General features: G+C 37.7%; 1 long non-coding RNA gene across 1 annotated transcript in view; it reads left to right on the top strand.

Annotated features, from left to right (window-relative positions):
* The window catches only part of LOC132365446 (uncharacterized), a 152,064-nt gene extending 146,390 nt beyond the window's left edge, over positions 1 to 5,674 (top strand). Inside the window, exon 5 of the long non-coding RNA XR_009503102.1 lies at positions 5,114 to 5,674. This is a non-coding gene — a long non-coding RNA (uncharacterized LOC132365446). The remainder of the gene's footprint in view (positions 1 to 5,113) is intronic.
* The last annotated feature ends 8,569 nt before the right edge of the window (positions 5,675 to 14,243 follow it).

Genomic DNA, 14,243 nt, shown 5'->3' with positions numbered 1-14,243 from the left:
TTCCTCTTTGATTCCTTCAGTGATCTCTTGGTTATTAAGTAGTGTATTGTTTAGCCTCCATGTGTTTGTATTTTTTACATATTTTTTCCTGTAATTGATATCTAGTCTCATAGCGTTGTGGTTGTAAAAGATACTTGATACGATTTCAATTTTCTTAAACTTACCAGAGCTTGATTTGTGACCCAGGTTATGATCTATCCTGGAGAATGTTCCTTGAGCACTTGAGAAGAAAGTGTATTCTGTTGTTTTTGGTTGGAATGTCCTGTAAATATCAATTAAGTCTATCTTGTTTAATGTGTCATTTAAAGCTTGTGTTTCCTTACTTATTTTCATTTTGGATGATCTGTCCATTGGTGAAAGTGGGGTGTTAAAGTCCCCTACTATGATTGTGTTACTGTTGATTTCCCCTTTTATGGCTGTTATGTTAGCATTTACCTTATGTATTGAGGTGCTCCTATGTTGGGTGCATAAATATTTATAATTGTTATATCTTCTTCTTGGATTCATCCCTTGATCATTATGTAGTGTCCTTCTTTGTCTCTTGTAATAGTCTTTATTTTAAAGTCTATTTTTTCTCATATGAGAATTGCTACTCCAACTTTCTTTTGATTTCCATTTGCATGGAATATCTTTTTCCATCCCCTCACTTTCAGTCTGTATGTGTCCCTTGGTCTGAAGTGGGTCTATTGTAGACACCATATATATGGGTCTTGTATCCGTTTTTGTATCCGTTCAGCCAGTCTGTGTCTTTTGGTTGGAGCATTTAATCCATTTACATTTAAGGTAATTATCATTATGTATGTTCCTATTACCATTTTCTTAATTGTTTTGGGTTTGTTATTGTACGTCTTTTCCTTCTCTTGTATTTCCTGCCTAGAGAAGTTCCTTTAGCATTTGATGTAAAGCTGCTCTGGTGGTGCTGAATTCTCTTAGATTTTGTTTGTCTGTAAAGGTTTTAATTTCTCTGTCGAATCTGAATGAGATCCTTGCTGTGTAGAGTAATCTTGGTTGTAGGTTCTTTCCTTTCATCACTTTAAATATGTCCTGCCCCTCCCTTCTGGCTTGCAGAGTTTCTGCTGAAAGATCAGCTGTTAACATTATGGGGATTCCCTTGTATGCTATTTGTTGTTTTTCTCTTGCTGCTTTTAATACTTTTTCTTTGTATTTAATATTTGAATATTTGATTAATATGTGTTTTGGCGTGTTTCTACTCTGATTTATCCTGTATGGGACTCTCTGCGCTTCTTGGACTTGATTAACTATTTCCTTTCCCATATTAGGGAAGTTTTCAACTATAATCTCTTCAAGTATTTTCTCCGAACCTTTCTTTTTCTCTTCTTCTTCTGGGACCCCTATAATTCGAATGGTGGTGCATATAATATTGTCCCAGAGGTCTCTGAGACTGTCCTCATTCTTTTCATTCTTTTTTTTTTATCCTGCTCTACAGTAGTTATTTCCAGTATTTTATCTTCCAGGTCACTTCTCCATTCTTCTGCCTCAGTTATTCTGCTATTGATTCCTTCTAGGTAATTTTTAATTTCATTAATTGTGTTGTTCATCATTGTTTATTTGCTCTTCAGTTCTTCTAGGTCCTTGTTAAAGGTTTCTTGTATTTTCTCCATTCTATTTCCAAGATTTTGGATCATGTTTATTCTCATTACTCTGAATTCTTTATTAGGTAGACTGCCTATTTCCTCTTCATTTGTTAGGTCTGGTGTGTTTTTACCTTGCTTCTTCATCTCCTGTGTGTTTCTCTGTCTTCTCATTTTCCTTAACTTACTGTGTTTGTGGTCTGCTTTTCGCAGGCTGCAGGTTCATAGATCCCGTTGTTTTTGGTGTCTGCCCCCAGTGGCTAAGGTTGGTTCAGTGGGTTGTTTAGGCATCCTGGTGGAGGGGACTAGTGCCTGTGTTCTGGTGGATGAGGCTGGACCTTGTTTTTCTGGTGTGCAGATCCGCATCTGGTGGTGTGTTTTCGGGTGTCTGTGACCTTATTATGATTTTAGGCAGCCTCTCTGCTAATGGGTGGGGTTGTGTTCCTGTCTTGCTAGTTGTTTGTCATAGGGTGTCCAGCACTGAAGCTTACTGGTTGTTGAGTGGAGCTGGGTCTTAGCATTGAGATGGAGATCTCTGGGAAAGCTTTTGCCATTTAATATTACATGGAGCTGGGAGGTGTATGGTGAACCAATGTCCTGAACTTGGTTCTCCCACCTCAGAGGCACAGGTCTGACACCCGGCCAGAACACCAAGACGCTGTCAGCCACACGGAAAAAGAGAAAAAGGGAAAAAATATATATATCATTGCTCCGAAAGTCCACCACCTCAATTTTGAGGTGATTCATTGTCTTTTCAGGTATTCACAGATACAGGGTACATCAAGTTGATTGTGGAGATTTAATCCGCTACTCCTGAGTCTGCTGGGAGAGATTTCCCTTTCTCTTCTTTGTTCGCACAGCTCCTGGGGTGCAGCTTTGGATTTGGCCCCGCCTCTGCGTGTAGGTCGCCTGAGGGCGTCTGTTCTTTGCTCAGACAGGACGGGGTTAAAGGAGCAGCTGATCAGGGGGCTCTGGCTCACTCAGGCTGGTGGGAGGGAGGGGTACGGATGCGGGGCGAGCCTGTGGCGACAGAGACCGGCGTGACATTGCAACAGCCTGAGGCGCCCCGTGTGTTCTCCCGGGGAAGTTGTCCCTGGATCACAGGAGCCTGGCAGGGGGAGCTCCACAGGCTCCTGCGAGGGGCGGTGTGGAGAGTGACCTGTGCTCGCACACAGGCTTCTTGGTGGCTGTGGCAGCAGCCTTAGCGTTTCATTCCCGTTTCTGGTGTCCGCGCTGATAGCCGCGGCTCACGCCCTTCTCTGGAGCTCATTTAGGCAGGGCTCTGAATCCCCTCTCCTTGTGCACCCCGAAACAATGGTCTCTTGCCTCTTAGGCAGGTCCAGACTTTTTCCCCGGCTCCCTCCCAGCTAGCTGTGGCTCACTAGCCCCCTTCAGGCTGTGTTCACACAGCCAACCCCAGTCCTCTCCCTGGGATCTGACCTCGGAAGCCAGAGCCTCAGCTCCCAGCCCCCACCCGTCCCGGCAGGTGAGCAGACAAGCCTCTCGGGCTGGTGAGTGCTGGTTGGCACCGATCCTCTGTGCGGGAATCTCTCCGCTTTGCCCTCTGCATCCCTTTTACTGCGCTCTCCTACATGGCTCTGAAGTTTTTTCTGTCTTTATGCTATAATCCACTGAGGATATGCAGTCAAATTACCATGTTCTCTTAAACCACTTGGAATAGATCCTCTGTACTGGTATGCCACCAACTAGATATAAAGTGCATTTGTTTTATTTCAACTTTTGGAGATTTCTTTCTTTTAAAAACATAATTTTGTTTTGTGATGATATAAATATTTAGAATTTCCAAAAATCAAATCTCTAAAGTAATGCATATTCCAAGAAATTTAATTTCTACATGGGCCTCCTCTATCAAGTTGCCTCTTTTATGAATATCAGTCTTTTTTTTTTTTTTTAGCTGCATTGGGTCTTCATTGCTGGGTTCGGGCTTTCTCTGGTTGCCTCAAGCGGGGGCTACTCATTGTTGTGGTGCGTAGGCTCTAGGTGCACAGGCTTTGGTAGTTACAGCATGTGGGCTCAGTAGTTGTGGCACACAGACGCTAAAGCATACGGGCCTCTGTAGTTGTGCGCAGACTCAGTAGTTGTGGCTCATGGGCTCTAGGGCGCAGGCTCAGTAGTTGTGGCACACAGGCCTAGTTGCTCCGCAGCATGTGGGATCTTCCTCGATCAGGGGTTGAACCTGTGTCCACTGCATTGGCAGGTAGATTCTTAACCACTGCACTACCAGGGAAGTCCTGAATATCAGTCTTTAAAACTTTTTGGCTTATCCTTCTGTTTCTTTTTAATGTAAATAAATGAATAGATATATGTGTCCCTGTTTATCCAATAAATGACAGTATACCATACATACTTTCCTCAATATTTCTTTTTTCAATTTAGTAATATATCTTGGATCTTATAAGATATAACATAATTATAGAGATATTTCTTATTCTTTGTTACATCTGCATAGTATACCACTGTGTGGATATATCATTGTTTATTTATCTAATATCTTAGAAATACAGTTTTTAAGCAGGTCATTTAAAATACACTTATTTACACATGGTAGAGTAGTATTTTCCTTTCCTGTCCTGGGTACTGAATTTGTGTTAATGGAATATGATTGTTTTAATTTAAAGTTTATAAGAATAAAATTATCTTTTAAAGTGTATATCAAAAGATGTATACTCTTATTTATCTGATTTTTTGAACCACCACATCTAAAAATTCACATGTAACTTTGTTATATGTATGTATTTTCAGGCTATGTGTATGTATTTTCCATTCTTCCAGGATGTAAAGAACTTTTTAAACCTTGATTTTTGTTCCTATTATGTTTGTGGAATTTGCAAATTTGACACATACACCTTCTATTACCTCATTAAAGTTGCTGGTAAAATTACAGTACATTTTCAAACCAAATTACATGATCTGAGAATAATGTAATAGTGTTCCTTCCAGGGCAGAGTGACCCACCCATCAGTAATACTTAGGGTAGTTTTAGTCAGAAATGACTTAACTATTAATATTTCTATGCTGAAGTAAGTGTTATTTTAAAATAATAATCATATATGCATTTCACAGCCTCTACAAAATAATTTGTTAATTATTTACAAGTTTCATGTCATGTACTTAAATGCACAAAACTACCATACTTATATGGTGTTGTAATTGTTGGACTGTCAGGGAGAAATCTCTTTCTTAGAACTTTGTGTGTGTGTGTGTGTGTGTGTGTGTGTGTGTGTGTACTTTATTGCTAATTATGTTGCAGAATGAACATTTCAAAATTACTGCCATAGCTGCTTAGACATGACATTTTTACGTTTTTAAAAAATCATTTGAAATTTTATACCATTTTAATTCATAATACTGAAATACATCATATTTTAATGTATTTAGAACAGGGTATACCATTTTTACACAAAATTTTTCATTATTTATTATAATTATTCTAAGTGTGAGGACTATGTTAGCATATATAACTTCATAACCATTCTTAAGAAAATTTATTTAATTCTAAGATCAAGGAGGAGATTAACCAAGATGGCGGAGTAGAAGGACGTGCTGTCACTCCCTCTTGCGAGAGCACCAGAATCACAACTGACTGCTGGACCATCATTGACAGGAAGACCCTGGACTTCACCAAGGAGGATACCCCACGTCCAAGGACAGAGGAGAAGCCACAGTGAGACGGTAGGAGGGGCGCAAGCAGAGTAAAATCAAACCCCGTAACTGCTGGGTGGGTGACTCACAGACTGGCGAACACTTATACCACAGAAGTCCACCCACTGGAGTAAAGGTTCTGAGCCCCACGTCAGGCTTCCCAACCTGGGGGTCAGGCAACGGGAGGAGGAATTCCTAGAGAATCAGACTTTGAAGCCTAGTGGGAATTGGATTGAAGGACTTTGACGGGACTGGGGGAAACAGAGACCCCACTCTTGGAGGGCACACACAAAGTAATGTGTGCATCAGGACCCAGGGGAAGGAGCAGTGAGCCTGGGGGAGACTGAACCAGACCTACCTGCTGGTGTTGGGGGGTCTCCTGCAGAGGCGAGTGGTGGCTCTGTTTCACCGTGGGGATAAGGACACTGGCAGCAGAGGTTCTGGGAAGTTCTCCTTGGCGTGAGCCCTCCCAGAGTCTGCCATTAACCCCACCAAAGAGCACGGGTAGGCTCCAGTGTTGGGTTGCCTCAGGCAAAACAGCCAACAGGGAGGGAACCCAGCCCCACCCATCAACAGTCAAGTGGATTAAGGTTTTACTGAGCTCTGACCGCCACAGCAACAGGGAGGGAACCCAGCCCCACCCATCAACAGTCAAGTGGATTAAGGTTTTACTGAGCTCTGACCGCCACAGCAACAGTCAGCTCTACCCACCACCAGAGCCTCCCATCAAGCCTCTTAGATAGCCTCAACCACCAGAGGGCAGACAACAGAAGCAAGAAAAACTATAATCCTGCAGCCTGTGGACCAAAAACCACAGTTACAGAAAGATAGAGAAGATGAAAAGGCAGAGGGCTATGTACCAGATGAAGGAACAAGAAAAAACCCCAGAAAAACAACTAAATGAAGTGGAGATAGGCAACCTTCCAGAAAAAGAATTCAGAATAATGATAGTGAAGATGATCCAGGACCTTGGAATAAGAATGGAGGCAAAGATTGAGAAGATGCAAGAAATGATTAACAAAGACCTAGAAGAATTAAAGAACAAACAAACAGAGATGACCAATACAATAACTGAAATGAAAACTACACTAGAAGGAATCAATAGCAGAATAACTGAGGCAGAAGAACGGATAAGTGACCTGGAAGACAGAATGATGGAATTCACTGCTGCGGAACAGACTAAAGAAAAAAGAATGAAAAGAAATGAAGACAGCCTAAGAGACCTCTGGGATAACATTAAACGCAACAACATTCGCATTATAGGGGTCCCAGAAGGAGAAGAGAGAGAGAAAGGACCAGAGAAAATATTTGAAGAGATTATAGTCGAAAACTTCCCTAACATGGGAAAGGAAATAGCCACCCAAGTCCAGGAGGCGCAGAGAGTCCCATACAGGATAAACCCAAGGAGAAACACGCCGAGACACATAGTAATCAAAGTGGCAAAAATTAAAGACAAAGAAAAATTATTGAAAGCAGCAAGGGAAAAACGACAAATAACATACAAGGGAACTCCCATAAGGTTAACAGCTGATTTCTCAGCAGAAACTCTGCAAGCCAGAAGGGAGTGGCATGATATACTTAAAGTGATGAAAGGGAAGAACCTACAACCAAGATTACTCTACCCGGCAAGGATCTCATTTAGATTTGATGGAGAAATCAAAAGCTTTACAGACAAGCAAAAGCTAAGAGAATTCAGCACCACCAAACCAGCTCTACAACAAATGCTAAAGGAACTTCTCTAAGTGGGAAACACAAGAGAAGAAAAGGACCTACAAAAACAAACCCAAAACAATTAAGAAAATGGTCATAGGAACATACATATCGATAATTACCTTAAACGTGAATGGATTAAATGCCCCAACCAAAAGACATAGACTGGCTGAATGGATACAAAAACAAGACCCATATATATGCTGTCTACAAGAGACCCACTTTAGACCTAGGGACACATACAGACTGAAAGTGATGGGATGGAAAAAGATATTCCATGCAAATGGAAATCAAAAGAAAGCTGGAGTAGCTATACTCATATCAGATAAAATAGACTTTAAATTAAAGAATGTTACAAGAGACAAGGAAGGACACTACATAATGATCCAGGGATCAATCCAAGAAGAAGATATAACAATTATAAATATATATGCACCCAACATAGGAGCACCCCAATACATAAGGCAACTGCTAACAGCTATAAAAGAGGAAATCGACAGTAACACAATAATAGTGGGGGACTTTAACACCTCACTTACACCAATGGACAGATCATCCAAAATGAAAATAAATAAGGAAACAGAAGCTTTAAATGACACAATAGACCAGATAGATTTAATTGATATATATCGGACATTCCATCCAAAAACAGCAGATTACACGTTCTTCTCAAGTGCGCACGGAACATTCTCCAAGATAGATCACATCTTGGGTCACAAATCAAGCCTCAGTAAATTTAAGAAAATTGAAATCATATCAAGCATCTTTTCTGACCACAACGCTATGAGATTAGAAATGAATTACAGGGAAAAAAACGTAAAAAGGACAAACACATGGAGGCTAAACAATACGTTACTAAGTAACCAAGAGATCACTGAAGAAATCAAAGAGGAAATCAAAAAATACCTAGAGACAAATGACAATGAAAACACGACGACCCAAAACCTATGGGATGCAGCAAAAGCAGTTCTAAGAGGGAAGTTTATAGCTATACAAGCCTACCTAAAGAAACAAGAAAAAGCTCAAGTAAACAATCTAACCTTACACTTAAAGAAACTAGAGAAAGAAGAACAAACAAAACCCAAAGTTAGCAGAAGGAAAGAAATCATAAAGATCAGAGCAGAAATAAATGAAATAGAAACAAAGAAAACAATAGCAAAGATCAATAAAACTAAAAGTTGGTTCTTTGAGAAGATAAACAAAATTGATAAACCATTAGCCAGACTCATCAAGAAAAAGAGGGAGAGGACTCAAATCAATAAAATCAGAGATGAAAGAGGAGAAGTTACAACAGACACTGCAGAGATACAAAGCATCCTAAGAGACTACTACAAGCAACTTTATGCCAATAAAATGGACAACCTGGAAGAAATGGACAAATTCTTAGAAAGGTATAACCTTCCAAGACTGAACCAGGAAGAAATAGAAAATATGAACAGACCAATCACAAGTAATGAAATTGAAACTGTGATTAAAAATCTTCCAACAAACAAAAGTCCAGGACCAGATGGCTTCACAGGTGAATTCTATCAAACATTTAGAGAAGAGCTAACACCCATCCTTCTCAAACTCTTCCAAAAAATTGCAGAGGAAGGAACACTCCCAAACTCATTCTATGAGGCCACCATCACCCTGATACCAAAACCAGACAAAGACACTACAAAAAAAGAAAATTACAGACCAATATCACTGATGAATATAGATGCAAAAATCCTCAACAAAATACTAGCAAACAGAATCCAACAACACATTAAAAGGATCATACACCACGATCAAGTGGGATTTATCCCAGGGATGCAAGGATTCTTCAATATACGCAAATCAATCAATGTGATACACCATATTAACAAATTGAAGAATAAAAACCATATGATCATCTCAATAGATGCAGAAAAAGCTTTTGACAAAATTCAACACCCATTTCTGATAAAAACTCTCCAGAAAGTGGGCATAGAGGGAACCTACCTCAACATAATAAAGGCCATATATGACAAACCCACAGCAAACATCATTCTCAATGGTGAAAAACTGAAAGCATTTCCTCTAAGATCAGGAACGAGACAAGGATGTCCACTCTCACCACTATTATTCAACATAGTTTTGGAAGTCCTAGCCACGGCAATCAGAGAAGAAAAAGAAATAAAAGGAATACAAATTGGAAAAGAAGAAGTAAAACTGTCACTGTTTGCGGATGACATGATACTATACATAGAGAATCCTAAAACTGCCACCAGAAAACTGCTAGAGCTAATTAATGAATATGGTAAAGTTGCAGGATACAAAATTAATGCACAGAAATCTCTTGCATTCCTATACACTAATGATGAAAAATCTGAAAGAGAAATTATGGAAACACTCCCATTTACCATTGCAACAAAAAGAATAAAATACCTAGGAATAAACCTACCTAGGGAGACAAAAGACCTGTATGCAGAAAACTATAAGACACTGATGAAAGAAACTAAAGATGATACCAACAGATGGAGAGATATACCATGTTCTTGGATTGGAAGAATCAACATTGTGAAAATGAGTATACTACCCAAAGCAATCTACAGATTCAATGCAATCCCTATCAAATTACCAATGGCATTTTTTACGGAGCTAGAACAAATCATCTTAAAATTTGTATGGAGACACAAAAGACCCCGAATAGGCAAAGCAGTCTTGAGGCAAAAAAATGGAGCTGGAGGAATCAGACTCCCTGACTTCAGACTATACTACAAAGCTACAGTAATCAAGACAATATGGTACTGGCACAAAAACAGAAACATAGATCAATGGAACAAGATAGAAAGCCCAGAGATTAACCCACGCACCTATGGTCAACTAATCTATGACAAAGGAGGCAAAGATATACAATGGAGAAAAGACAGTCTCTTCAATAAGTGGTGCTGGGAAAACTGGACAGCTACATGTAAAAGAATGAAATTAGAATACTCCCTAACACCATACACAAAAATAAACTCAAAATGGATTAGAGACCTAAATATAAGACTGGACACTATAAAACTCTTAGAGGGAAAACATAGGAAGAACACTCTTTGACATAAATCACAGCAAGATCTTTTTTGATCCACCTCCTAGAGTAATGGAAATAAAAACAAAAATAAACAAGTGGGACCTAATGAAACTTCAAAGCTTTTGCACAGCAAAGGAAACCATAAACAAGATGAAAAGACAACCCTCAGAATGGGAGAAAATATTTGCAAATGAATCAACGGACAAAGGATTAATCTCCAAAATATATAAACAGCTCATTCAGCTCAATATCAAAGAAACAAACACCCCAATCCAAAAATGGGCAGAAGACCTAAATAGACATTTCTCCAAAGAAGACATACAGATGGCCACGAAGCACATGAAAAGATGCTCAACATCACTAATTATTAGAGAAATGCAAATCAAAACTACAATGAGGTATCACCTCACTCCTGTTAGAATGGGCATCATCAGAAAATCTACAAACAACAAATGCTGGAGAGGGTGTGGTGAAAAGGGAACCCTCTTGCACTGTTGGTGGGAATGTAAATTGATACAGCCACTATGGAGAACAATATGGAGGTTCCTTAAAAAACTAAAAATAGAATTACCATATGACCCAGCAATCCCACTACTGGGCATATACCCAGAGAAAACCGTAATTCAAAAAGACACATGCACCCGAATGTTCATTGCAGCACTATTTACAATAGCCAGGTCATGGAAGCAACCTAAATGCCCATCAACAGACGAATGGATAAAGAAGTGGTGGTACATATATACAATGGAATATTACTCAGCCATAAAAAGGAACGAAATTGAGTCATTTGTTGAGACGTGGATGGATCTAGAGACTGTCATACAGAGTGAAGTAAGTCAGAAAGAGAAAAACAAATATCGTATATTAATGCATGTATGCGGAACCTAGAAAAATGGTACAGATGAGCCAGTTTGCAGGGCAGAAGTTGAGACACAGATGTAGAGAATGGACATATGGACACCAAGGGGGGAAAACTGCGGTGGGGTGGGGATGGTGGTGTGCTGAATTGGGCGATTGGGATTGACATGTATACACTGATGTCTATAAAACTGATGCCTAATAAGAACCTGCAGTATAAAAAAACAAACAAAACAACTAATACTAAACTTTCATTGGGTTATTTGTATGGAAACATGTTATTATAAATGTTTCAGACATTACATGAAATTTCTAAAAATCTTATATTTGTATTTGTATGGAAATATGTATGGAAATATGTTAATATAAATGTTTCAGACATTACATGAAATTTCTAAAAATCATATTTGTATTTGTATGGAAATATGTATGGAAATATGTTAATATAAATGTTTCAGACATTACATGAAATTTCTAAAAATCTTATATTTGTACTTGTATAGAAATATGTATGGAAATATGTTAATATAAATGTTTCAGACATTACATGAAATTTCTAAAAATCTTATATGTTCTGGTATAATGTTATAAGTAATAATCCTATTTATTACTTTAAAATGTATATCTCAGAAATAACTAATTTTCTTGTCAACTGCATTATTATGAACTGTCATCAAATCTTTAACCGTGGTCATTTTTAAGTCTTTTGTCATTTACAGACAGTTCTGGGTGTACTCTGATGATTTTGCAAATATGTTCCTATAAAAGGGTTTCATCTTCAAGAAATACATGGAAAAGACTCTGACAAGTACAGGTTTCTGGTAACGGACTGTACTGCTGAACTGAATGAATAAGCATTTTCAGAACTCTAATGAAAAACTGATGAACTCATAAAAGTGCTAACAAAAGATCAAGATGAAAAAAAAAAATTAATTACATGGGACTGAGTGAACTGATGAGGATGAGTATAATTTTTGTGACTTTCTGTCTGAATTTAAAAAAAAAAAAAAAAAATTCCACAAGGACTCAGAGGCAAAGAATATACAAATCAATTTTCACTGCAAAGTAAAGGAGCTGTTACAGTGGAGGATTACTGGACTGAATGTCAATACTATGACATAGTATGAGTGTGTTTCATGTTTGGTAATTGCAATCATTGTTGCTTTTGTTGTGGTCATCCATGTACAATGCTTGGTGTCAGTCGATTTATCTCTTGTAAAAATAAAATACAGTGTGTGTGTGTGTGAAAAAAAAAAAAAAAACAAAAAACAAAATTTCAACATTCTTAAAAAAAAAAAAAAAAAAAAAAAAAAGATCATGAAAGAACAGGTTCTTCTCAAAACTAGAATTACTTTTTGAGATTATCATCTCAATTTGCCAAAGAACAGGGCCTTCTTAAAATTGTAAGATACTCAGTGACAAAATTTTTTACAACCATATTGCTATGTATTTTTCCTTTCATTTATCCCATTACTGAAAATAAAAACCATTCTTTAGAAAAGCAAAAAGTGTTATTAGAGTTTTCTTTTGTGAAGCCCTCTATTTTATAGATGAAGAAAAAAGTTCCAGCCATGAAGATGAAAATACAAATGTGATTTGTAAATTGATTAAAAAGAGAGTTGATATTTAAGTTAGATTTTCTTTTTTTTGTCCAGTCAGAGATTTTCCTTATCCTTCAGTATAATAGGTGCTATATTAGAAGCAGAAAGTAAATAATATCAGACCGATTTATCATATGGAAAAATAGGTAAGCATTTGAAGCTTGATGTCAGAAGTAATTCTCTCCAGAAACCGAAAATAGTATATGAACTTTATCCACATAGCCTTCACAGAGCCATTGTGGAATCTTCCAGAGAGATTTTATACTGTCATGAGCCTCACCCTTCAGAGAAGAGTAAGAGCCCCAAAAAACTAAATGGCTTTGGAAATAAATGAAATAATAAGAATGAGACAATCATAGGATTTTAGTGATGGAAGAATGTCAGAAGCACTGTCACCATTCTGACTTTCAAAGCTGTGCAGCCTCCTTCACAAGCATCCAGAATGGCCTGAAGCACACAGATCTTGTTGGCTGTGTGCACTGAAAGACACTTTATTGATGTGCTTGAATAGAGCAAAGACCTCACTATTCACCTTTGAGCATTTAGCATAATGCCTGGCATATATAGGAGCCACTAAAGTGTTTATTCAGCAAATGCATACCCCAAATGAATATCAGTATAAGGAACAGATAATTACAATATCATTCAGTGAATATTTTCTCTAACAATCATTTTTACAAAAAACAACACTGGATTCCTCTAAAAATCTTTTAACAGATAAAACATTTTTTGTGTTATAAAATGTCCTTAGGTGTATTAGAAGAGCTGACATCTATATGTTTTGTGATGTTATGGCAGCCTAAGTATATTCTTTGAGTAATCTGAACACAGATTTTTCTAAATAAAAATATTTATGAAAAATAATTTTTAGAGACACATATTAGGACAGAGAGACCTATTTCTGAAATAGGAATTCTGGAATATAACATATCAATACTTAATACCTAGTTAGAGGTAGTTACAATATGTAGTAATTATATATCCTTTTTATTACTGTTAGAGGGGCTCAGGAACTATAATAAATATAGAAATAACATGCTTTGTATGATGAGTCTCACTAGTCTTGAATTTAATTTTTTTTTTACTTTTTAATATGTTATCACATTTTGTCAGAGACTTTCTGCTGAGAAATGTACATGTATAATCTTTAAATGGAGGTAATCATGATGGATGGAGCTAGCTGGGCTAAATTCAATGTTGATTCATCTGCCCTTAATCTGGATGATACTGATGTATCCTTGGAATGTGTAACCTAATGAAGATATTCTTGGAGAGTCTCAGAGTGGAGAGGAGCTGGGATTAAATCCAGATGGATTCTGGCACCTAAAAATAAATGAAGTCAGAAGTACTTGAAGGTCAGATGTTTTTGAGTATGTGATAAGCCATTGGAGTTTTCAAAGCAAATGGATAGGATGAATTCTAAATGGGAGAGTATGTAATTTTCAAGATTGATTTTTTGAGATAAGTACTTTATCTCTGTTTTTACATTGCTTGTTTTACATACATAGTAGACTGGCATTTTTGAATTTTAACTGAGGTAATTTTTTTCCTATTATATTGTTGGCTCATTGAACTCTGGTATGTGTCCATGTTCAATGTCAACATGATACAGTAAAAATACAGAGAGAGTGGGAAAAAAGTAAAGTACTGTTGCTCTTGAATTTAAAATTCTAAGACTGCAGTGAAATGGGAAGCAGTCATGCACATAGACAGTTACTGTCAGAGAATATATGGAAAGAGAGAAAAGATTCTCACTCTGGAGTACAGAGACATCCTAGATTTGGAAGGATTGTGAGA

Source organism: Balaenoptera ricei, chromosome 4 (assembly GCF_028023285.1).
Source record: "Balaenoptera ricei isolate mBalRic1 chromosome 4, mBalRic1.hap2, whole genome shotgun sequence".
Classification (NCBI taxonomy): Eukaryota; Metazoa; Chordata; class Mammalia; order Artiodactyla; family Balaenopteridae; genus Balaenoptera; species Balaenoptera ricei.
Note: the sequence above shows the minus strand (reverse complement) of the source record. Positions and strands in the feature narration are given on the sequence as shown.